The 26,247-nt window shown below is 43.0% G+C and overlaps 1 long non-coding RNA gene across 1 annotated transcript in view; it reads left to right on the top strand.

The window, feature by feature from the left end:
• The window catches only part of LOC115078756, a 28,313-nt gene extending 3,083 nt beyond the window's left edge, over positions 1-25,230 (top strand). Inside the window, exons 2-3 of the long non-coding RNA XR_003853142.1 lie at positions 17,701-17,747; positions 24,669-25,230. This is a non-coding gene — a long non-coding RNA (uncharacterized LOC115078756). The remainder of the gene's footprint in view (positions 1-17,700; positions 17,748-24,668) is intronic.
• The last annotated feature ends 1,017 nt before the right edge of the window (positions 25,231-26,247 follow it).

Raw genomic sequence — 26,247 nt, 5'->3', positions numbered from 1 at the left:
TTGAACTGCTGGTTTCAAAGGGCCACCCGTGGACCTGAAATGTTTCTGGCCGAGGATGGATGCCAATATGCCACGTGTGGTGGTGAAACAATGGTTGTCTTTCTTTTTGCTTCCTTGTCGCTCTTCAGATGGCAAGTAAATCAGCAAGTTGCAGGTCCAAAAATCTGTAAATCCGTGATCGGATTTTGCTGTCGGATAGGATTTTTTTGCTTTAACTCCTAGACAATTAAAGGGCAATATTCAGCTGCCGTGCGGCTCGGCAAGTTAGAAAAATAAACTTATCCGGCTACTTAGCCAGGATATTCAGAGGCATGGTTGTTCCACTGAATATGCCCAGCTAAAATTAGCTCTTTAGGGAAGGTGTATGGGCTGACCCGAGTTAACTAGATAAGTTACCATCTAACTCGATTCCTCCCCGATCCGCCCATTCCCCACCCTAAGTCATCCAACTAAATGCTTAGGCCAGATAAGTCACTTATCCAATTTAAGTCGAGACCGATGACCATAGCCGGATTGATGCAAGGGAACAAAACATCCTGGGGGAGGAGGGGTTTGTATTTTAATCTTATGCTGAAGTTTTGAATACACAAGAGATAACTTTTGTGATCAGAAATATTATACAGCCAGTAGGTTCAGAAAACGCAATCGGCTCAAATCCCACCCCAAATTACCTTCTCTTCAACAGGGTAGTCTTTATCCCAACCTGGTGCTCAAAACTGTTTCAAATATTTACAAAAGCCGGAGCACGATTCCTGCCTGCAGCCGTGCATTTTTTTTTATAGAAACCTCCCCCTAATCTGTTGTAGAAAAGATCACATGCTAGAAGGGTTCTGCTTCCCTCCCTTGCACTGAGCTGCTATCAGCATCCGAGTTATTAACTTATGTAAGGCTTAAGAACATAAGAACATAAGAAATTGCCATGCTGGGTCAGACCAAGGGTCCATCAAGCCCAGCATCCTGTTTCCAACAGAGGCCAAAACCAGGCCACAAGAACCTGGCAATTACCCAAACACTAAGAAGATCCCATGCTACTGATGCAATTAATAGCAGTGGCTATTCCCTAAGTAAACTTGATTAATAGCCGTTAATGGACTTCTCCTCCAAGAACTTATCCAAACCTTTTTTGAACCCAGCTACACTAACTGCACTAACCACATCTTCTGGCAACAAATTCGATGCATCGCCCACCGGTACACTGAGAAGGAAGATTTCTTCTGTATCGCAATCCATTCTTGCTTTTGTGATCTCTAAGAATACTTTGCTGGACCTTCTTCCAAAAAGAAACGATATAATCACAGTCTCACCATACAGCTCTGAGAAACGCAGGGAATAACTTGTGGTTCAACTCTTAAGGTTGCGGCAAACAGTAATGTATTTTTGATAGTCACGTGAGCTCACGTGACTATCAAAGAAAGTGCTCCAGAAGGCATTATACAATCTAAGACTTCTTTTAAGAAAAAAAAAAAAAGTTCTGTTTATTGAAGTCTCTGGGCATCTGGTACAAAGATAAACATAAGAGAAATATAATAGGCAGAACATCCAAAATGGATTAAACAAAGAACATTGAAGCAAGCAATGTAATATTAAGCCACAGCAACTTACCCAAGTTTCATATATATATATTTAGAACAAAACAGTCAATCCCAAGGAAGAGTAGCTTAGTGGTTAGAGCAGCGGGCTATGAACCGGAAAACCACTATTCAAGTGCCACTGTCCCTCCTTGGGCAAGTCACTTTACCCTCTATTGCCGCATGTACAAACTTAGGCCTAGATTAATCAATATTGCACTGATAATGCATGCCTTAATAAAAAAAAGGGGCGTGTTTATGGAAATTGGTAAGTTAGCACACCATGCGGTAACATCGCTTCGCATAGGTATTATCACATGGTGTAGTAAATTTACTCCTATTTTTGAGAGAGAGAGACTATCTACAAGGCCCTCATAGTAGTTAAGCATTTCAATCTCTATAGGAGGGCCACCTGATAGGTTGAGGTGAGGTCTTAGTGGTGGTTTAGGGGCCAGTTTCACATGTAGAGTTAGACATACAAACAGCACAGTACACCTTGGTGAAGATTTGACATCATTTGGAGTGAGGAAAATCTCAAAAAAATGAAATGTTCTACTATGTTCTCTCACCCTGGCTTGATGGAACCCTCTTATAGTGTGTTGTCTTTCCAATACTTCAAAATCTCCTTTTTGGCAAGTAAAATCGCTACCACAATAAATTTAATGGCCCCCTGTGGTAAATTCAACCTTGCATGAGTAATATTAAAATAAACCAAGGGGCCAGACCGTGGGATATTAGTTCCCAATACATGATCTAGGGAGTTGTAAATCAGTCCCCAGAAAGATAGTAATTTATGGCTACCCATGAACATGGGACATACGTTACCCTCTAGGATCTAGTAATGTAAACTCTATGGAGGCGTTTAAGTTGAATCTCCCTCATATTGGCAGCTATAAAATATTTATAAATATGTGCAAATGCTTGTAGAAGAATATCTTCAGTGACATGCTCTCCCATATCCCCACACTATTGTGATCACAATTTAGTTAAGTGCTGAGAGGATAACAAAGATTTTAGATGGGCAGACCAAACGGCAATTTTATTAAACCTGGGATGAGTATCCAGAAAACTTTCTTCTCTCTCTGTAGCAATGATCTTCCCCAGATCTCCCTTACATACTTGAGTGTAATAATGATGCCCCTGCAGAAATGCAAAAAAAATCTTAGAATATCCCATGATTCCCTTAGGTTCTCAAAAAAAAAAAAAAAACAGACAGACATCATTGACCCACTTACATACTAAATCCAAGCCTTTCTGGTCCCATTCCCGGCAAAAATTCACTATTAGTGGATAACATGACAAAGGAAGATACCCTAGCATCCCTTCCAAGCATCTTCCAGTTAATTCAGGCCTTATATACAGCATGAAACCAGACTAGGTCCCCCAATAGAAGGCAACTTACTCCTGGGTAAATGAAGGAGATTGCTTGGCCTATCTGGAAATGTTCATTCTGCCATCAACCCCTCAACATCAAAAAAAAATTTTTTTTTAAACCCAATCCTGAATAAAACAAGGAAGACAAGAAATATTGTACAAATGAAGATCAGGTAATAACACACCCCCTTGATGTTTTCCCAGCCTGAGCGAGCTAACTGTATCCTCAGATATCGCATATGATCCTTAGCCCACAGGAAGGAAAAACGGCCTTCCCATCTCTCAGACAGCATTGCATCAATGGATAAGGATTCCAATTTGTTATAATTCATCTTAAGTCCTGAGAAAGCTAGGAAATAATCAAATACCTGCACAATAGTATCCAAACAGCATCATATCATCAGCAAATAAGTTGAGTTTCACCACTTGGGATCCAATACGAAAACCTTCAAACAACATTAAGGAATTTAATTTGATGGCCAAGGGTTCCAGAGTAAGAACATATAATAATGGTGATAATGGGCAGCCTTGCCTAGTGCCTGATCCTAAGGTGCAAGGGTCTGAAAGGGAACCATTCACCAACAGCTGGGCCAAAGGTAATGCATATAACAATCGCGCATCCATTTAATAATGATTGACCCAGTCCAAACTTCTCCAGAACCTACATAAGATAAGACCAATCAACCCAGTCAAATGCCTTTTTGGCATCAAGACCAATCAACATGCCTTCCATATTACCCAGAGCAAAATATTAGAGTCAGACAACGTTCCCTTTATAAACCCAGTTTGGTCTGGAGATATCACCCCCTGAATGACATGGTTCAGTCTAGCTGCAAGTACCACAGCAAGCTGCTTGATAACTTGATTAAGAAGGGAGATTGGGTGGTAAGACTCTGGATATTTAATATCTTTACCTGACTTGGAAAGTGAAAAAAATGTTGCTAAATTATACCCTGTCTCAAATGTTCCTTTCTCGCAGGGTGATTGAAACACATTTATAAGTGGGATTGCAATGTGATCACATAAAAGCTTGAACAATTCAGGTCCCAAATTGTCCGGCCCTGGAGCCTTGGCCAAATGTAAACACTTACTCTTCACACCTCTGTCTCAGTGATTGGCACATTCACATTTACATGAGAGCGTTCACCGAGTCGAGGAAGCTCCACATAACTAGAAAAACCTGTTCAGATTACACTGCAGGGGAATACAACTTTTGATAATATTTCTGGAATGCTTGCAAAATAGCAGAGGTGCTCTCACAAGACTGAGAGTCCTATATCACTTGTGTTACCACTCCTCTAGGTTTGATACTGGATTTCAGCAGGAGCTTCCCAGATTTATTTATTTATTTATTTCGGATTTTTATATACCGACATTCTCAATACAAGTATCGAATCAGGTCGGTTTACAAAGAACAAAACTGTCGCAATAAAGGCGTTACATTAAACAGCGTTTCTTAACATATGAGTAACATATAACATATCATATAAAAAAATAAATAATACAAATTAAATATTACATAGACTATAATAATAATAATAATAACTCGTCAACAGGACGTGGATAAATACAAAGGATGTTTAAGGCATGAGTATATATCTTGAATAATTAGAGGGGTAGTCTAAATTGTGATATGTGGGTACATAGACCTTGTTGCTGTGCAAAGTCCGAGTTATGCATGAGTAAAAGGAGACTGATGAATGAGAGAAGGAGTCTTAAACAGGTGTGTAGTTCAGATCTGACGTGGTTAGATCTTGAGGGGAGTATGGCTGATCGAGGATCAGATGTTGGACTATTTTTCTCTTTGACCGGTGTCGGAGTGATCTTGTGATTCTGTGTAGGCTTGCCTGAAAAGCCACGTTTTTAGGTTTTTCTTAAAAGTTGGATGACAAGTCTCTTGGCGAAGATCCGGCGGCATTGAGTTCCAGAGGGTGGGCCCGGCTGTGGAGAGTGCTCGTTTTGTTCGTTTGGTTTTGATCGGGGGAGCATATAAGGAACCTTTGTAGTTGTACCTGATGGGTCTTTGTGAAGTGTGAGGGCGGAGTTGTGAGTTTAGATTTAGGTGGGCAATGCCCATGATATCCTTGTGGATCATTGATAATGTCTTGTAGGTGATTCTAGCTTTTATAGGAAGCCAATGAAGGCTGTGAAGAATAGGTGTTATGTGGGCTCTTTTATTTGTGTTAGTGAGTAGTCTCGCTGCGGCATTCTGCACCATCTGTAAAGGTCTTGTGGATAAGGCTGGAAGGCCTAGCAGTAGAGAGTTGCAGTAGTCCAGCTTAGACAGAATTATGGACTGGACTACTAGCCTGAAGTCACTGAAGTGAAGAAGAGGTTTAAGATTTTTTAGCACTTGGAGTTTGAAATAGCATTCTTTAGTTGTGTTGGTAATGAAGGATTTAAGGTTGAATTTGTTGTCGAGACGCACCCCCAGGTCTCTGACGGAGGTGGAGTGGTTAATAGTTAGTTTTGAGAATTGTGTAGCGCTTTTATAACCTCCATTTGTAAAACATCAAAGATCATTATGACTTACTGGTTCTGATATGATCCAATTCTTTTTTTTTATAAGTCAACAGTTTATCTTTAGAAAACCTGAGAGAGATCACAAATGTGAATGTTTGAGGGAGGCAATTTGTTTAGACAATTTCGGCACTCTTTTATGCTTATACTTTTTTTTTTTACAAAACAACCACACTTATTCACCCTTATTCACTAGTGTAGAATCAGATATGCCTGGTGCATGAATCCACATCTTTGTTTCCTGCCTAAGCTCATAATAGTCTATCCCAGAAGGAGAAAATTATGAACTACTTCAATTTCACCTTTCCCTTTATTATTGCATTTTCCTTGCTTGTATTTAAAATTGTTCCAGTTTTGCTGATGGGGGTTTCATCTCCAGCATAACAGAATAATCGAGAAGATTATACCTTACAAATTATACCTTACAAATATCCACTGATATTTTATCAACAAAGTCTGTCCATAGATTTATGTAGACTTCCCCATAATTTTAGATGTCAGCCTCTTATTATTATGGAAAAATGGCAGTTGTCACTTGCCTACTACTTAGGAGCTCCAAGCTGTGACTTCTGCTCAGCACTGCGTCATCATCGGAAGTCAAAATCTGAGACTTCTTGAAAAACTTTAGAACACATCAATCCTTTTACTATACCAGGGATCATGAAGAGTGAATAGGTTGAGACCTAGCTTAGCACTTGACAACTCCTCACACATCTTTTTCATGCAGCTTGCTGTAACACTGTAAAAACATACAAGACGGTAAAAAAGATTGTAACAGCTGGGTCAGCCTCAATTTCTGGTATCTCATCGATAGTTATTGAAATCTGGATGTCCTGCACTAGATTTTAATATGCTGAAGGTCCTCTTCAAACACCTCTGGAAGGTATTTATTGTAAAGCTGTGTAGCTTTGGGAATAGTTCTGGCAAAAAGTGCCCTCTCGTGAAAAAGTGCTTCCCCCTTCCCCTTTGCTTTTGTACTCATCACTGATGTTATGAGAGCCTGTAAAAGGATTGCCAGAAGTGTTAACTTAGAAGAAGACTGACCAGTCCAGGTCATCATTGAGCCCATTCAGGGATAGGGTTTTAAGAACATAAATCCATCTAAGTTCGCGTTGAAGGAGTATCCACAAGTGGTCACCCCTCAATTAGAGTGGGGAATTTTATATATAATGAAAAAGCGTAAATCTCTAATAAATAGGGAACCTCAGCCCAATGCTGTACAAACCGAACATTTTCATGAGAGTGACGGAGACATGATAAATGTTCATAAATCCAAGTGTTCTGTCCCCAGTAAAGGGTACATGTTTGTGTCTGTATACATTGCATCCCACCTGTGTTTACTACAGCCCCTCCCTCCTGAGAACTCATGACATTTTCTGTAACCCAGGACAAAAGTCTGGGAGCCTTGCCTTTAAAGGGAGTTTGCCTTTAACAGAAACCCCTTCCCCTCTGTTCCTCCCATTGGGAAAGGGTCTGCATGCCTTCTCAACCTAACTTGGGTCTTCTCAGGTGCCTTATTGGCTGAAGGGACTGCCCTTCATGTCCCCTCCTGTGTCACATGGATCCTAGGCTCACTACCATTGGATCTCGCCCCTAGCCCCAGCCTGTGGGACCCTTCCTGTAATCACTCTCCAAGATTGTGAGCCAGTCTCAGCCACGCCATGTAGAAGACACACGTGCCTGTAACCCCTGTTACACGAACAGCTTTTTTACATTCCTCCTACCGCTTTAATCCTAAAAGACTAATCAGCTTCAAACCCTCGTCTTCTTACCCTGCATCTCAAGAAACTCCTGTTCCTCCCTCTCCTACCTATTTCCAGCCACAAAGATCTTCGCCTGAGGCTACATTGAATCCAACAATTCGGCTCCCATGATTTCTTTTTTGTACTTTTTATTTGTTCACTTTGTTATAATGTTTCATTGTTATTTTGTTATATTATATTATATTGTTATATTGTTTCACTGTATCTCCCACCTGAGTTCTTTGTAAACCGGCATGATGTGCTTCACGAATGTCAGTAAATAAAAGTTAATAAATAATTAAATAAATAATAGAAAAATTATATATGCAATAAATGATTCATACTTAAAAGATCTTTGTTTTGGAGACTGATTTGGAGGAAAGTTAGCTGTCTGGATGAGGAAACGGGAAGTTTTTATTGAGCCAGAACACCAAGTACAGACCATTTGGGAAGTTTTTTCAATACAGAGAAGAGAACAGGGACAGCGAATTACATAGTTGACACTCATGGAACTACAATCTGAAGAAAATCTTAAATGTAAGGGTTTATGCAAACAGGGATGCGTGAAAATAGATATAGGCAACGAGAAAGGACATGCTTTACATTTTCCACATGGAAAATGGCCAGAGTACAGGGTAGGTGAAGAAATGGATTCACAGTATTCAGAAGTCATCAATGTGTCACATAAATTACGCCTATGATGAAAGGCAAATGAATAGATGGGAGAGTAAAACACAGGTGAACATGTTGGAGTCAACAGGGGAAGGTTTGAGGAAAAGTAGGTCACGATTAGTGAAAAGGGCTTGTTTAAATGCACATTTGATTATGCAGTAAGGCTAGCCACAGGAAAGGAAGTTAGAAAACATGGAGCTGGCTTGAAAAAGAAATTCATCATGGGTGGAACATAATCTCCGTAGACGAAAGAATTGGCCTACTGGGAAGTTGTCCCTTAGAGAATGTAGATGGCAACTTTTGTATGAGAGTAGCAAATTCTTATCTGTTGGATTTTTATATAGAGTGATATAAAAACCATGTGCAAAAGAAATTTGAATGTCCAGAAAAGGAATCTCATGGCTATCAATGTGAGCGGTGAATTTGAAGTTGGAGTTACAAGAATTTAGCCAATCAATGAAGAGAAAAACTTGTATGTCAGTGCCCTTCCAAATAGGGAAAATATCATCTATATAATGATACCATGAGAGATAAAGAAAAATATACTCAAATTTAGAGATGTACAGGCAGGCAATATTGGGGGCCATAGTGACCCCCATAACCATACCTTTTATTTTCTGGTAAATTTGACTATTGAATGAGAAAAAGTTATTAGTGAGGGCAATTTTGTGGCACCCAAAGGTGATCTTGACGATACTGCAGAGCCTCCTCAACAACTTCAATAACTTCCAATTGGGAACATTAGAGTAAAGAGACTTGATATCAAGGGTAGCCAAAAAAACGGTTTCAGAGGGCAAGGAGATCTGGTTAAGCAGAGAAATGAAGTGACTAGATTCTCGTATATAGGAAGGGGCCAGAGGGATAAGAGGTTTCAGGAAACAGTCAACAAAGCATGAGAGGGAAGATGAAGGAGGGAGTCAATGCCTGAAACAATGGGTCTACCAGGGGGATTTAACAGAATTTTATGTATCTTAGGGAGGATGTAAAAACAGGTATCTGTGGAAAAGATTCAATCAGAAAGGCTGCCTCACATGAAGTAATATAATTGGCATTGAGTGCTGTCTGAGTCAAAGAGGATATGTAAGCTTTAAGTGAGGGTATTGGGTCAGAAGGTAGAGGAACATAGTAAGAATGATCAGAGTTGTCGTTCAACTTCCGTCACATATATAATATGATCAAAAACAACAAGGCCACCCCCTTTATCTGCAGGCTTGATAATAGAATTGTCTGACCTTAAGGAAGATAAAGCCATGCGGGCAGAAATGGTCAAGTTAGAGAAATGTGAATGGTATGTAAGTTCAAAGTTTTCAATGTCAAAAAGAACTAAACAGTGAAATGCAGAAGAAGAGGATAGTTTGTCCTGGAGTAAGCCATGTGGATTTCCTGCAGATAATGGAATCAGAGGAGCCTATATCAAAAGAGGAAAGAAACAACTTAATATGTAAAAAGTGTTGCGGTCATGGTCACGAGGTTCGCAACCTGGTCCTTACCTCCGTCAACCCCGAGGGACTCTGCCGCGAGCACCGGAATCCGCTGGGCCTACTCGGCCTCTCCGCGGCGGCGTCTCCACGAGGGAGACGCCGCCGAGCCTCAAGTCCTGGCTCCGCCTCCTTAAATGCGCACGTGCGAGGGAGGTTCTTTTAAAGGGGCTCTGGCGCAAAACCGTGGCCAGCCTCCTGCGATGACGTCAGACGCCAGCGGGGATTTAAACTCGGCATCTGACCACAAACCTTTCCTTGCAACATGGCCGACTTGTTTGAGTGTTAGTTGCTGTTCCTGATCCTTCTGCTCCTGATTCCACTCCCATACCAGCTTCGGATCCAGCTTCTGTTCCCGCTGTGGTTTCTGCTTCAGCTGCTCCTGATCCTGCCTTCCCTCCGGCTCCAGTCCTGCTCCAGTACCTGCTCCTGCTTCCACTCTGGTTCCAGTCCTGCTCCAGTACCTGCTCTTGCTTCCACTCCGGCTTCAGTCCTTGGTTCCAGCCCCACTGTGTTCACCCTTCGGATTGCCTCTGGTTCTGACTCTGGTTCGTCTTCTCGTGTCTCCGCTTGTCTCCAGTCCTGATCTTGGATCGTCTTCACGCTGTCGTGCCGCTTCCCAAGGTAATTCACCTAAGTCCCAGCGGTCCGGGTCCTCACGGTCTCCTCACGGGGGGACCTCGGGCTTCCAGGGTGAACATCCATCTCAGCCTGCCATCTCAAGAGTATCCACCTAAGTCCCAGCGGTCCGGGTCCTCACAGGCTCCTCCCGGGGGGATCGTGAGCTTCCAAGGTGAAGCATCTTCGTGGTCTCCTGTCGTCAAGCTGCCTTCCAGCCTTCTCTTCTCTGCGGAGTCCACCTGCTCTTCCAATTCTTCTCCACATGGCCGGCCCAAGGGTCCACATCCCTGGTCACAACAAAAGGTGCATAAATTGTTGAAAAAAGACATGCACCTAAAAATGGTTATATTTAGAGGATGCAACAAATGAGAGTTCATATTCAAGCACTGATTGTTCCAAACGTGAAAGAGAACATGAGTATAAAATCACAACTAATGAAGAAGGGCTTATGACCATGGATCCTTGGATTCTTGGAGGTATTGTTAATGAGTAACGTGTGCCTAGCAAAGAGGGTTTCATGCTCGAGGGTGATGGGAGGAGCGATGTATTCTCGATGGATGAGATGTTTGACAAGAGTCCAAAAAAGAAGAAAAAGACGAAGATGCTCCACATGGCTGAGAGAGAGTTGTAGGTGCTGGTACCGCTAGATTTTTGTCCCCGGATGAATCGTCAGAAGAAGAGGGGGAGGGGAAGGCAACTTTCTTTCACTGTTGGCGGGTTTGTGACATCCACACAATACAGTAATCCCTGAACCCCGGTAACATACCAGGTGTCCAATGTCATCTCACCCACAGTAGATTCCTCAATTAGCTGCTTGTGAAATTCTTCTTACAATGATTCTAGAATCCCTCAACTTTTAGTTGATCCAGCAGCTGATAGATTTAGGTCTCCATTAATAGCATCTCACCTTTGCATGCTATACTGCACATGGCTTCTACCATGTCCAAGTCTACTTCTTTCTTCTCTTATGGTGGTGTATAGATTATATCTATATAGATATTAGACCCCTTTGGTTTCTTCAAGACAGTCTACTACTTAATCCTTATATAGTACTGCTTGACGTATGCAGTGCTATACAAAAATATTTAAAAGATTGTAAGCTGTACTAAGCAAAGACTATCTAATCAAGATAAACATACAGGACAAAAGAGATTTGAGGAATTTCATTTATTAAAACAATGGTTAAAATGAATGAGTCTGTAAGTGGGGCAATCAGGGGTTAAAATTTATAAGCATCCTCAAAAAGGTGGATTTTTGGACGGGATATAAATGAGGCAAGAGAGGAAGCATGACACATCTGCTAAAGAAGTCTATTCCAAGCATATGGTGCAGTCAGGTGCAAAGCACAGAGTTGGGAATTGGCAGTAGAGAAGAAGGGCATGGATAGGAGTGACTTGCCTGATGAGTGGAGTGAATGAAGAGGGGTGTAGAAAGAGCTAAGAGAGGAGAAATAGTGAGGACCTGAGAATGAAGGCTGTTGTAGGAGCTTGAACTACAAGCAGATAGGGAGCCAATGCAGTGTCTTGAGAAGAGAGGTTATATAGGTGTAGTGACTTTGGTGAAAGATAAATTGCATAGATGAATTTTGGATGGATTGTAGTAGAGAGAGATAGTTCAAGGGAGACCTGTGAAGAGCAGGTTGCAATAGTCTAAATAAAGATGATAAGAGAGTGGACACTATGTGTTCACTTTGTATCTCAATGGATTTTATTTAGTCTCTAACATGCAAAGCTTCTCTTCCCCAACCCTTTTTTAAATCCTGTCCTATACTGTCCATTCTGAAAAGCATATATCCTGGTTTATTACCTTCTGAAACATGATTCACTTACTTGCAACAATATCAATGTCCTCTTACATAGAAATATGATAGTAAAAGACGACCATACGGCCTATCTAGCCTACCTACCATGGTGGCTTCTAGGTCAATTAATTTGTGCCTTCACAGCATTAGAAACAGATTATACTTTACAAGGTGTATCTCAAATGGTACATGAGTTGAAAAAAAAACCTCACTCACTGTTCACAGAAAACCAAAGGCTTTGTTAAAGCATCTCAAAATAGAACAATCCTTCTTTTGGGGGACTCCATTATTAAAGGCATTAACTTGTGGACAAACTTTGAAGATTACAAAAATATCAGATGCCTAAAAGGATCCTCAGCTTGCAGGAACACAAATCAGATCCTTTGTACTATTACAGAAGAATGGAAACCGGACATCGATCTCACAGTCCATTGGGGAACCAATGACCTGGCCATAAATAAAGTCCATGAAGTCTAGAGTGATTTCTAGATTTTAAGGATTAGTCTCAAGCATCAGGCAAAGATAGTAGCATTTTGAAAGGTATTGTCTTTTTATGGTAAAAGAGATGAAAGGCTTGGTAATATCACCAGCTTTAAGAGTTTTCACCCAAGGCAACTGTGATATAGCTAGATTGTGCTTCCTAGAGGGCATTGGGTAACCTGCATGGATCAGCTATTGCAACTCTAAAGGAGACACAATGGGATTGGGGGGTGGGATCCATGTGGGAGTTTGATCTACTTTGGGAAGATGTACATAAAATCATTGCTGGGTAGACTAGATGGGCCTTTTTGGTCTTTATCTGCCATCATTTACTATGTAAACACCCTGCCTCTCAAACACAGAGGGTTTGAGCATACTACTATGTAAATGAACTGCAACAGGAAAAAAGAGGGACAATACAACTATGTAATTTGAGCCGCCAGTTCAGGAAATTGAAAAGATGGCCAATCCTCTTACTGTGAAGGTACTTAACTGACCAATAAATAAATTAGTCAGGTATTCAGGTAAGAGATTTGCATGTTACAGCCCTCTGGAGTTTGGCTGGTGATTTTGTAGGAAAATCAACAGATTTAAACTTCTATATTACAGAACTATGACCGGGAAAGGGATTTGTGAGAGAAATGTGCTGGAAGACAGTCCTGGGAGACAAGCGGACTTTCCACCCTGACTAACAAGGGTATTCAGACACGTGGGTACAAAGTTCCCAGAGAAGAGAAGGATTGGTTAGAGGGGTGTGCACATGGTCCTTCTCTGTGATTCTGCCTGAGTTTTCGCCTTTTGGCTGAGAGGTGACCCACCCAGGGTCAGACAATAGATAAAACAGAAGCCAGGCTGGGGTATATTCACCAGGGGAAGTCATTCGATGAAGACCCTCCACCTTTTTGGTGGGGATATATTCACCAGGGGAAGATCCTGTCAGACAAATCTGATTGACTTTTTTGACTGGGTAACCAAGGAATTGGATCAAGGAAGAGGACTCGATGTCATCTACTTGGATTTCAACAAAGCTTTTGATACGGTCCCGCAAAGGAGATTGGTGAATAAAATGAGAAGCTTAGGAGTGAGTGCCGAGGTGGTGGCCTGGATTGCAAACTGGTTGACAGACAGAAGACAATGTGTGATGGTAAATGGAACTCTCTCTGAAGAGAGAGCAGTTTTAAGCGGTGTACCGCAAGGATCGGTGTTGGGACCGGTCCTGTTCAATATCTTTGTGAGTGACATTGCAGACGGCATAGAAGGTAAGGTTTGTCTTTTTGCGGATGATACTAAGATCTGCAACAGAGTGGACACGCCGGAAGGAGTGGAGAGAATGAGACGGGATTTAAGGAAGCTGGAAGAGTAGTCGAAGATATGGCAGCTGAGATTCAATGCCAAGAAGTGCAGAGTCATGCATATGGGGAATGGAAATCCGAATGAACTGTATTCGATGGGGGGAGAAAGCCTGATGTGCATGGAGCAGGAGAGAGACCTTGGGGTGATGGTGTCTAATGATCTGAAGTCGGCGAAACAATGTGACAAGGCGATAGCTAAAGCCAGAAGAATGCTGGGCTGCATAGAGAGAGGAATATCGAGTAAGAAAAGGGAAGTGATTATCCCCTTGTACAGGTCCTTGGTGAGGCCTCACCTGGAGTACTGTGTTCAGTTCTGGAGACCGTATCTCCGAAGAGACAGAGACAAGATGGAGGCAGTCCAGAGAAGAGTGACCAAAAAGGTGGAGGGTCTTCATCGAATGACTTATGAGGAGAGATTGAAAAATCTAAATATGTATACCCTGGAGGAAAGGAGGAGCAGAGGTGATATGATACAGACTTTCAGATACTTGAAAGGTTTTAATGATCCAAAGACAACAACAAACCTTTTCAGTCGGAAAAAAATCAACAGAACCAGAGGTCATGATTTGAAGCTCCAGGGAGGAAGACTCAGAACCAATGTCAGGAAGTATTTCTTCAAGGAGAGGGTGGTGGATGCCTGGAATGCCCTTCCGGAGGAAGTGGTGAAGACCAGATCTGTGAAGGACTTCAAAGGGGCGTGGGATAAACACTGTGGATCCATAAAGTCTAGAGTATGTGAAAGAAGAGTGGGTGGCTTGCAGGAATGACAGCTACTGCCTGGAGATAATACCCTTATTCAATATACATACACATGGTTAATGCAACTCCAACATTGCTCTAAGCTTCAACAGCAAGAGGAAATGTGGAAAAAAGGATTTGCTTTCACAAAAAGCGGGGAGTAGCTTGCTTGTTACGGCAGTTACTACCCCAAACCAAATAAGCCTGATACTTCACTTTCAAGGCATATCCAGCATAGCTCTCTGCTTCAACGGCAGGGGAGAAAGACAGATACTTCACGCATATCCACCATAGCTCTCTGCTTCAACGGCAGCGGAGAAAGACGGATACTTCACGCATATCCAGCATAGCTCTCTGCTTCAACGGCAGGGGGAAGGAAGAAAAGTGGATCTATATACAGACAACTAACAAAGACTGAATTACATATTCAGGGTAAACACATAAGCATGGGTGTAGCTTGTTTATTGCGGCGGTTACTACCCTAACTAATTAAGCTAGATATTTCACTTACATGCGGTTCCAACACTGCTCTCTGCATTAATGGTGGGGGTAAAAGGGAAATAGAACCAAAAGGTTACTAAGAGCCAAGAGAAACAGATAAATATGAGAAAAAAAAAAGTGCAAAGCTTGCTGGGCAGACTGGATGGGCCGTTTGGTCTTCTTCTGCCGTCACTTCTATGTTTCTATGTTTCAGGCTGAGAGAAGGTAACTTATCCAGGCTGGGTAACAGCATATAAATGGCCATGAGCCTAGTAGAGCTGTAAAACCCAAAGCCAGGGAAAACTTTCCCACCAAGGTAGGAGAACAAAAGGACAGCAGCAGAGGTCAAGTGGTTTCCCCCCTTGAGTGAGGGGACACCAGTGGAAGATCTGGAGATCAAGCAGTCCCCTTTGAGCAAGGGAACCTCAGTGGCAATCCAGGAGGTGGAATCAGGTTCCCTGGAGAGTATAAACCCCAGCAGCAGATCCAGAGGTTGAGCAGTTCTGTGGGGACCCCAGTCACAGTCTAGGAGCTGGAATTGGGTCCCCAGGAGGGCATGCACCCCAGTGGCTGATACAGAGATTGAGAGCTCCCCCCTTGAGCAAGGGGGGGACCCCAGTGGCAGTCTAGGAGGCGGAGATGGGTCCCCCACGAGGGCATAGACTCCAACGACAGACCAGGAGGCAAAGTTGAGTCTCCCTGAGGGCGTGGGCCTCTCAGTGGAGCAGAAGGAGAGGGACCTCCCAGGCCAACACTGCCCACCAGCCCAGTTGCATCTGTTTATATGGGTGAGACTTGGGATAAAAGGGGGAGGATAATAACAATACTTGAGTAAGTGGGAACACAAGAGGTCCCTTCTATTCTATAGGGTGGTATACTGTGGGAACCAACAACCCCAAATTGCCAAATATTTAATATTATTGCTAACTTGTAGAAAGGTATATAGTTGTGTAGACATGAGTAGATAAGTGTGCTGTTTGACATCCTGTTAGCCATGTATATAGCCATGTAGAAATGTATATGCTTGTATAGTCTAATAAACCTGTATATATTTGTACATACTGTCAGCCTTGTTCACAGTCCTATTTGTTTTCCTTGGGTGAAGGGAGAGATTTCCCACCCACTAACACCTTCTTCCCCAGATGGAGGCACCCGGTGCCAAGAACATGAGGACCGACAGAGTCGGTCCCAGACCCAGGTAAATGGTCAAGGGATGTTACATATGTTACTATGTTGGATAGACTGAGCATTTACACATAAGACTTTCCAAATGTTTTCTCACTCACTCTCATCTCCTTTCTAGAAATTGTAGCAATTCTTGCATGCAAATCCATTCCATGTATATTCATTGTGGATATCCTGAAAACCTTAACTGATTAGTTGGGTCCTGAGGACTGGCTTGAGAACTCCTGATTGTCACAGAGCACCTTGGACTAGTTGGATAATAAAATTTGTAACCTATCATTAAAATCATCCATTGTACCTGAAGACTGGAGGGTGGCCAATGTAACCCCAATATTTAAAAAAGGCTCCAGGGATGATCCGGGTAACTATAGACCAGTGAGCCTGACTTCAGTGCCGGGAAAAATAGTGGAAACTATTCTCAAGATGAAAATCGTAGAGCATATAGAAGGACATGGTTTAATGAAACACAGTCAACATGGATTTACCCAAGGGAAGTTTTGCCTAACAAATCTGCTTCATTTTTTTGAAGGGGTTAATAAACGTGGATAAAGGTGAACCAGTAGATGTAGTGTATTTGGATTTTCAGAAGGCATTTGACAAAGTCCCTCATGAGAGGCTTCTAAGAAAACTAAAAAGTCATAGGATGGAGGTGATGTCCTTTCGTGGATTACAAACTGGTTAAAAGACAGGAAAAAGAGAGTAGGATTAAATGGTTAATTTTCTCAGTGGAAAAGGGTAAACAGTGGAGTGCCTCAGGAATCTGTACTTGGACCGGTGCTTTTCAATATATATATATATATATATATATAAATGATGTTAGGTTCCATATTAGGAGCTACCACCCAGGAAAAAGATCTAGGCATCATAGTGGATAATACTTTAAAATCGTCGGCTCAGTGTGCTGCAGCAGTCAAAAAAGCAAACAGAATGTTAGGAATTATTAGGAAGGGAATGGTTAATAAAACGGAAAATGTCATAATGCCTGTATATCGCGCCATGGTGAGACCGCACCTTGAGTACTGTGTACAATTCCGGTCGCCACATCTCAAAAAAGATATAGTTGTGATGGAGAAGGTACAGAGAAGGGCAACCAAAATGATAAAGGGTATGGAACAGCTCCCCTATGAGGAAAGGCTGAAGAGGTTAGGGCTGTTCAGCTTGGAGAAGAGATGGCTGAGGGGGGATATGATAGAGGTCTTTAAGATCATGAGAGGTCTTGAACGAGTAGATGTGACTCGGATATTTACACTTTCGAATAATAGAAGGACTAGGGGGCATTCCATGAAGTTAGCAAGTAGCACATTTAAGACAAATCAGAGAAAATTCTTTTTCACTCAACGCACAATAAAGCTCTGGAATTTGTTGCCAGAGGATGTGGTTAGTGCAGTTAGTGTAGCTGGGTTCAAAAAGGTTTGGATAAGTTCTTGGAGGAGAAGTCCATTAATGGCTATTAATCAAGTTTACTTAGGGAATAGCCACTGCTATTAATTGCATCAGTAGCATGGGATCTTCTTAGTGTTTGGGTAATTGTCAGGTTCTTGTGGCCTGGTTTGGCCTCTGTTGGAAACAGGATGCTGGGCTTGATGGACCCTTGGTCTGACCCAGTATGGCAATTTCTTCTGTTCTTATGAATATCTGAACAGTTATTAAATACAGTGAGTAGCTAATTGTTCTGTCTGCTTCTTATAGGTCTTCCCTATTCAGCTGCTGCAGAAGCGATAAGAATGATGAAGAAGGTAATATACCATGGGGAGCCACTGTCATCCTCTCACCCATGCTGGCCTCTAAACATCTCAGTCAGTCACACAAGAGCCTCTGGCTCAGTACTTAAACGGAAGATACCATCGGAGTTACCATTAATGCCATGTCATAAGGATAGTCTCATCTTTTTCTGGTTTTACATTATTACGTGAATGGAGATGTAGTGCTGCTTTTCTTAAGGAAATCAAAACTACAAATCAATGCATGACTTGCGGTAAAACCAAGACTGGATTAACCTGTTCCATATGGCACAGAACCTTAGGTGCCATCTATTTGGAATTTTTTCCCAGACCCCCTGCTTTCCAGTATCTGGACTTGAAGGGAAACTCTCAAACTCAAAATTCAAGGTGGTCAATTGTCCAGTTAGGTAAAAGTAATCCCAGACAGGCAAAACGTTTTAGGGTCAACTAGACTATGAAGTAGCTTACCTTGACAGGGGTTCTTTGTAGCTCATGCTGGAAGGCATCCATTTTGTTCTGCCACAGCCTAGCAATAATGTCATCATATTCCTCTATACTGTGAGAAGCAGGGGGGTACTATGACATCTCTAACTGCTCCATCCCTGCTGGTCCAATATGAAGGGAGAAATCAATTAGAAGGGAAGAACAATTCCATCCACCACTAACATGATATAGAAAAGAAGAATGAAAATTCTGTAGGGAAACAAATATTTGTTGAGAAAAGTTAAAACATTTGCTTTCAAGAATGCAAAGCAAGCTATGACAAAAACACATTGCCCTCAATTTAAATTAAACAATTAGACATCATTAGTCTATATTTACCTTTGTGAACAGCAAAGGAAGCTAAAGTTTAATCTGGGTGGTCATACATTGGCCTATATTCAACATGCATTTGAATCTCAACTGAAAGTTCTAATGAAACGGTGCCGAACCTGCATGCAAAGCTAAATGAAATAAGGACAAAAATGTGTGGTCAATAGAGGAGGATAGGAGAATGACATTTAAATACCTCAGATATATTAATAGCGCTCAAAAGGCAAACTTTTTCAGTGGAAAGACAATTCTAGAACAAGAGGTCATGATTGTGAGACTCAAAGCAGGTAGACTCAGGAGTAACGTTAGAAAAAGATTTCTTTGCAGAGGTTGTGCATGTATGGAACAGCGGGAGGGGGAGGAATAAAAAAAAACAGTACCAGAATTCAAGAACGTCTGTGGCAAACACAGAGGAGCCTTAGCTGTGAAGAAGTGATAGGAAAGCCGGAGATTAGCTGCGGCCTCCAGCAACTCCAATAGAAATTCAATGGAGCACATTAGCTGGGCCTTACTGTGCTTATATTTCATTATATTCGATGGGGGTCAATATTCAAAACTAACTGGCAAGCTTTGGGATATTCGGCCAGTTATCCAGCTTATAGTCGGAGAGGTCATTATCCGGTTCTAATTTAACTGCATAAAAAAAAGGGGCATTCTGGGGACAAGGTTATCCAGCCAACTTAGCGGATTTTCAACTACAAGCGACTAACACCTACAGCCACTAAGCCACAATGCTTTCTTCACGGGAGGGGGCTCCCACTATTTCTGGGAGGGGAGGGGGGCTTGCCGTGATAGGCCCCCCCCCCTTCCCCGAAAAAAACATTGTGATTGTATGGCACATTGATTTTTCTCACAGCAAAACACTGTGGGACAAACAACCTGGCTAGTGGCCCTTTAGGCATGATGGTGGCCCCAACCTCAAGGGACTGCCATCACTTTAAAGGGCCAACCGCATAAAAAAAAAAAAAAAAAAAAAAAGATACCCGGCAAAAGAAGAAGCTGAGCAGGGGTCAAGGCTGACCCTCAGCTCAACTCAGGGCTGCCACTCGAGGCGGCCCTGACACCCCAAAGTGTGTCAGATTAAACCACTCATGGTGACAGACCCCCCCCCCCCCCGAACCCTGTCATCAATAAAGGGTACCCCAACCCTGTCCTCAGTAAAGAGTATCCCCACCCCTTTCCAAAGACTTAAAGCCTGTCACTGGCCCCTCCCTCCTCCCACCCCCACCCCAATAGTGAATACAAAATGTTGGGGGGTATACTGCCCCACCCCATCCCCCAAATGTATTTTTAAACATATTAGATGTTCAGCGAGACCTCTCTCCTGCACCCCAAACCCTCCAAAATCCAATGCCGATCCCGCGATGGGACCCCGGGCACCTCCTAGCACAAATTTAAAATTAAAATATAAAAAAAATTAAATGGGCAGTTACTAACCATAGGTAGTTTGTAGGGCGCACCCTTCATCAGAGCTGAAACATTGGCATGGTCTGAATACGTGAGTACGGATTTAAAGTGTTTGATTGCTTATATCCATTATTTATATAGTGATCTGCGCAGAAACAAATGCCATTTAAATTTGTTTTTGGTTTTTTTTTATGTGTATTATGGTTTTGTTCATTTACTTGAAATAAAACAGACATCAAAGTGAAAAAAAAAACAAAAGAGAAAAAGAAAAGGAAAGGGCTGTAGCCAAATTCCTATCCCCTCCACCAACACTGTCAAAATAAAAAAAATATTAACAGCCCCTTCAGGCTTTCCCCATCACTTCATCCTCCTTAAACACATCTTACTCCATCTGTGGGTCACAAGAAGTCGAAATGGGGCAGGAATTATCTCCAGTTACTCTGACCTTGCTGGGACCCATTTTCAAAATGGTGCAGACTGGTGGCCGATTTTAAAATGGGACCCAGTGGAGCAGTCTCATCCAGTAGATGAGAATATCAATTACCATGCACAAGCCAAGACCAGCTCTTCCTACCCCCATGTCTTATACCTGACCTCCTGACTCTTTTTCTGCCACCGCCATCTGAATCCATCCCAAGCACGTCCAAAATCTTGTTACCGTGCTGGCCTCCAACTCCCCCCACTGGTCAGCCATTTCCAGCCTTGTCATCTTCCTCTTTGATTCTCCCAAGACCAATTCATGGTCCAACACATAAGTGCCCTTCCTTGTTTTATTACTAAGTTTTCTCATAATTCACACAGCTACCAAAGTTAGTGAGGCTGCTGTTCAACAACAGCCGGCCTCACTATGCTCACGTTTAGGTTTTAACCATGATCCTTCACAGAGGTCACCCCAGCCTTCTTGGAAGGCTGAAGTGGTTCTACCACTACTGTAAGAGTTGTAACTGCCACTCCTTGCAGGTTATCCAATAGAGATGGGCATTCATTTGAAACAAATTTGTAAAATGGAAGTCCCATAATTTAAAAAAAAAAAATAATAATTTCATGAATGATCACTTTTGTCCTCAGCTCCTGATGTCCTAGCTTGGAAGCCTATACAGAAAATTAAACCCAAAATCAGAGAGAACGCGGATCTTAATACCAAAGCATTTATCGAATGATAAACAGTTTGAAACTCACTGCAAATGGTATGGTATTGAAGATAATTGGAAGGACGACAGAAGTGATGCAGCTATAATGAGGAACTCTGAGAGCTCAAAGACATTCGACCACAGCCGTAGACATTGTGGCTGCCAGCAGACAGCAGGAACCAGCAATAGGAGGGAAAGAAAGCAGAGTGAATACAGCAATGCTTCTAGGAACCTGTAGAGCAGTGGTCCCCAACCCTGTCCTGGGGGCCCACCAGCCAGTCGGGCTTTCAGGACATCCGCAATGAATATGCATGAGAGAAAATTTGCATGCACTGCCTCCAGAACACGCAAATTTTCTCTCCTGCATATTCATTGCGGATATCCTGAAAGCCCGACTGGCTGGTGGGCCCCCAGGACAGGGTTGGGGACCACTGTAGAGGATTCAGGGGAGATGCAAGCTTATCCAGAACCAGTTCCAAACTGAACTTTCAGCAGGACGTAGGGATTCCCAGGGAATCCAAGGGACAAAAGACCAATAGGAAGAAGCAAGAGAACATAGACAGAGGAGCAGCAAACGAACAGATCCAATCAGAAGTTCCAGGGCTGTTTCATCCATAGGGCAAATGGGGCACTTGCCCAGAGCCCCAAAGCCTTAGAGGGGCCCAGCTTGATCCCAAAATAAAATTTAAGAAAGAATAACAAGGATAGGCTGAGCCCATGAGTTGTAAATTGTACAAAACTTTTATATGGTGAGGAGTGGGAGGGAGGTTTGCCCAGGGACTCAGAGGCTTAAAATGGCCCTGAGAAGCTCAGCAACATTTAAACAATAACTAAAATGGAGGGTTAGCTCTACAACATGTAGAGAACCTAAGCTAAGCAATGATATAAAAATGCAGGAGGCAGTGCAACAAAAACATATATACATATACACTTAAATTTGCTGCGGTGGCAGAACACCCATGCTATTTGCAAACAGTGCACACAATTAGCAAATAGCATGCACTGTTTGCTAAGTGTATGCACTATTTCCCAAAAAAAAGAAAAAAAAACCCACTAAAAACAATAATTCTGAAAATGAAAAACAAACAGAAAATCTATGAATAAAACAAAGACAAAAAAAATTAGACAGTAACATTCAAACTGCAGCCCACGCCCAGGGATGCAGACATAACATACACACGCTTATGGGCGCATGTTATAAAATAGTCTACGTCGTTCTCCAGTTAGCCATGAACCTTAAAACTCTGAGAGAGAAAGAGAGAGAGAGGTAGGGGGGTTTGGGGGTAGGGTTTACATACACAGTCAGAGGTACGAACAACAAAGTTGACATTACTGAAGATTTTCTGTTGTTTGAATTGATGAAAGATGCAAGAGGAGTTGATTTGTACAATGCACTTTCTACCTAGCTTGCTGCACTCTCTACCTAGTTTGCTGTACTCTCTAGCTAGCTTGTTTGAAGGTTAGGTAGAGAGTGCATTGTACAAATCAACTCCTCTAGTACCTTTCATCGATTCAAACAACAGGAAGTCTTCAGTAATGTTAACTTTACTGTTCGTACCTCTGACTGTGTGTATATAAAACCACCACACTCAGACTCTACCCCGAGTTAAAAGTGCCCCCTCTTACAATAGTATAAATAGAGAGTGATATATTGATTTCTATACAGTCTCTCTCACACACACATTTTTTTTTTTTTAGAGTGTATCTTGTATCCTCCCCTGTTTCTCTTTCCCAGTTTTTCCCTCTGATTTCTTCAATTTTTTTTCTCCCTCTCTCTCTTTTTAACCCCAGCATGGCCACTTCTCCCTCTCCTACTGCAATCCTGGTGCAGACAACCTCTCACAGCCCTCATACCAAAACCTCATTCTCTCCACTCCTCTATCTCTCCCTGTCCTATAACATATCCTACAACGTCTCCCTCCTTTTTTTGTAATCTCTGTCTACTCACTCACACCTCTCCTTCACCCATAACTTCTCTTCTTCCATGCCCCTACTTCTCCCCTAATCCTTCCCATGACAATTGGTGAGCCCTAGCAGTGGCTTTGAAAGATGAGATCAGCCAACAGATGGGATCCCCTGGTTATCTGTCTTCTTGTATGGTCTTCGGGGGTCACAGAAGGAAGTGGGAAGCCTGGAAAGATTTTCTTGTAATTGAAAGTGCAGCTCATAACTTGCTAGTTCTTCCCTCCTTTAAATGCACACTCTGAATCAGGTTAAACTGAATCTGATGTTTCAGGCATGTGCTTGGATCTGGGGGAATAGGGACAGTGGTCTGAGGAAGGCAATCCTGCCTTCTATTAGTTCACCCCCCTGTAAACATATAGAAATGACGGCAGAAGAAGACCAAACGGCCCATCCAGTCTGCCCAGCAAGCTTCACACGTTTTTTTCTCTCATACTTATCTGTTTCTCTTAGCTCTTGGTTCTATTTCCCTTCCACCCCCACCATTGAAATATCTAGCTTGATTAGTTAGGGGTAGTAGGGGTAGTAACCGCCGCAATAAGCAAGCTACACCCATGCTTATTTGTTTTACCCAGACTATGTTATACAGTCCTTATTGGTTGTTTTTCTTCTCCCCTGCTGTTGAAGCAGGGAGCTATGCTGGAAATGCATGATGTATCAGTCTTCTCCCATGCTGTTGAAGCAGAGAGCCATGCTGGATATGCATCGAAAGTGAAGTATCGGACACAATTGGTTTGGGGTAGTAACCGCCGTAACAAGCCAGCTACTCCCCACTTTGTGAGTGCGAACCCTTTTTTCTTCTCCCCTGCCGTTGAAGCAGAGAACTATGCTGTATATGCATTGAAGGTGAAGCATCAGGCTTATTTGGTTTGGGGTAGTAACCGCCGTAACAAGCCAGCTACTCCCCTCTTTGTGAGTGTAAATCCATTTTTCCACATTTCCTCTTGCTGTTGAAGCTTAGAGCGATGTTGGAGTCACAGTAAGCATGTGTATGTTTATTGAATAAGGGTATTGTCTCCAGGCAGTAGCCGTCATTCTGGCGAGTCACCCACTCTTCATTGGCGGCCTCTTGACTTTATGGATCCACAGTGTTTATCCCACGCCCCTTTGAAGTCCTTCACAGTTCTGGTCTTCACCACATCCTCCGGAAGGGCATTCCAGGCGTCCACCACCCTCTTCCTGTAGTTCACCCCTTATACTTCTTGGGAGAATCAACAAGCAAATTTCTCCCTTACCAGATGTGTCCTCCCCTGCTGACTTTCCTTGGCAAGTTCCTGTAAATCAAGACCTGGTCCTGGCTGGTGGTATATAGGACGACGATTGCCCTTCCTCTCTCTGTATCCAGTTGGCTAACCGCAATTAGTTTTGTTGAAGCCGCATTTTCCAACCACTGTGCCCCCAGAGTTAGAGACTAAGAGAAAATATGTTAATGTGCTGCTTTATCAGATGCATGATGCCCTTAAAAAAAGACTGGTAACTCTGGGGACGGCGACTATACTTCTCTGTACAATATATGGATTTATAAGGTGCAGGAGATGAGCATTAAGTTTGCCCATCCCCAAACCAGAAGTTGGCTAATATGCAGAGGGGAGAATCAGTACTAAGTGTTCCTTTATTTTTCCAGTAAGACACTACTTTGAACAGCATAGAAACAGCCTGGAAAGAAGAATCCTTAAAACCAAAGAAATTGTGGACTACCTGACCATGAAAGGAAAGCTTTCTCCTAGTGAGAACCAAGACATCTTGAGAAGAGGAGGAACTGAGGCAAAAATTCGCCTTTTTGACATTATGAATCGTAAGGGTGATAATGCCCTTCTCAATCTATATGAGGCCATTAAAATCTATGAGCCGCATTTACTGGGTCACAATTAACCTTTGTTCATGTATCAAAGTTTCAAAAATGTAAATGTATCAAAAATGTAAACCGGCACGATGTGCAAACGGCTGCCGGTATATAAAATTAAATAAATAAATAAATAAATAAAATAAATAAAGTTTAATATCATCATGCCAGAATGTGGGCTAATTAAAAATTACTTTGTTCTCTTGAGTCTTGATAATTAATGCTGGGTCAGACCAAGGCTCCAGCAAGCCCAACATCCTGTTTCCAACAGAAGCCATACCAGGCCACAAGTACCCAAACACCAAAAAGATCCCATGCTACTGATGCAATTAATAGCAGTGGCTATTCCCTAACAGATCGATACAGTAAGGCCGCGGTAGAAACAGTGCGGCATTGTCAGGCGCACCCTTCCTCCCCGCACGCACAGTTCTCTTCACTAACTCCCCGATACTCTCTTCTAATCGCATGCAAATACATGCCGAGGCTGTGAAGCGTTAGGGAAGGGTTATGCCCGCGCAACCCATTTTACTGTATAGGCGCTTAATACAGCACCTATACAGTAACCTGGGTGCGCTGGTACCTGTCATTTCAAATAACATTTGAAATGACAGGCGGCGGGAGGCGGGAGGCGGCGAAGCGACTTACTTCCTGCCTTTGGTTTTTTTTTTTGCTTGCCGCTGTGTCTCACCTCCTCCCGGAGCAGGGCACGAAAGCAGTCTTGCTCCGGGAGGAGGTGAGACACAGCGGCAAGCAAAAAAAAACCAAAGGAAAAAAAACTTTTCTGAGCCATCAGCAGCGGCGGCGGGATCCGGGGGGGGGGGGGGTGGGTACGTGTTCGATCGGCGAATAGGCAGGTAGGCGACAGCGGCGGCGGCGCAGCAAAAAAAACCCAAAGTGACAAAAGTAACTTACTTTTCCGCGGCAGCGGGATCGGGGGGGGGGGGGTAGGTGGCGTGTTCGATCTGAGCCATCAGTAGCTCCCCCAACGAAGATGGCCGCCTGCACGGGGAAAGCGTGCAATTGGCCGCTGAAGACGTGACGTCACGATGTTTGGCGTCACGGGGTGTGACGTCACGTCCTCAGCGGCCAATTGCACGCTTTCCCCGTGCAGGCGGCCATCTTTTTGTCTTCGTCGGGGGAGCTACTGATGGCTACTGATGGCTCAGAAAAGTTTTTTTTTTCCCACCTACCCCCCCGCCCGATCGAACACGCCGCCTACCCCCCCCCCCCCCCCGATCCCGCTGCCGCTGCCCCAGAAAAGTAAGTTACTTTTGTCGCTTTGGGTTTTTTTGCTGCGCCGCCACCCCTGTCGCCTACCTGCCTACTCGCCTGATCGAACACGTACCCCCCCCCCCCCCCC

The sequence above is a fragment of the Rhinatrema bivittatum genome, chromosome 16 (genome assembly GCF_901001135.1).
Source record: "Rhinatrema bivittatum chromosome 16, aRhiBiv1.1, whole genome shotgun sequence".
Taxonomy (NCBI): domain Eukaryota; kingdom Metazoa; phylum Chordata; class Amphibia; order Gymnophiona; family Rhinatrematidae; genus Rhinatrema; species Rhinatrema bivittatum.
This window is presented reverse-complemented; position numbering and strand designations above follow the sequence as displayed.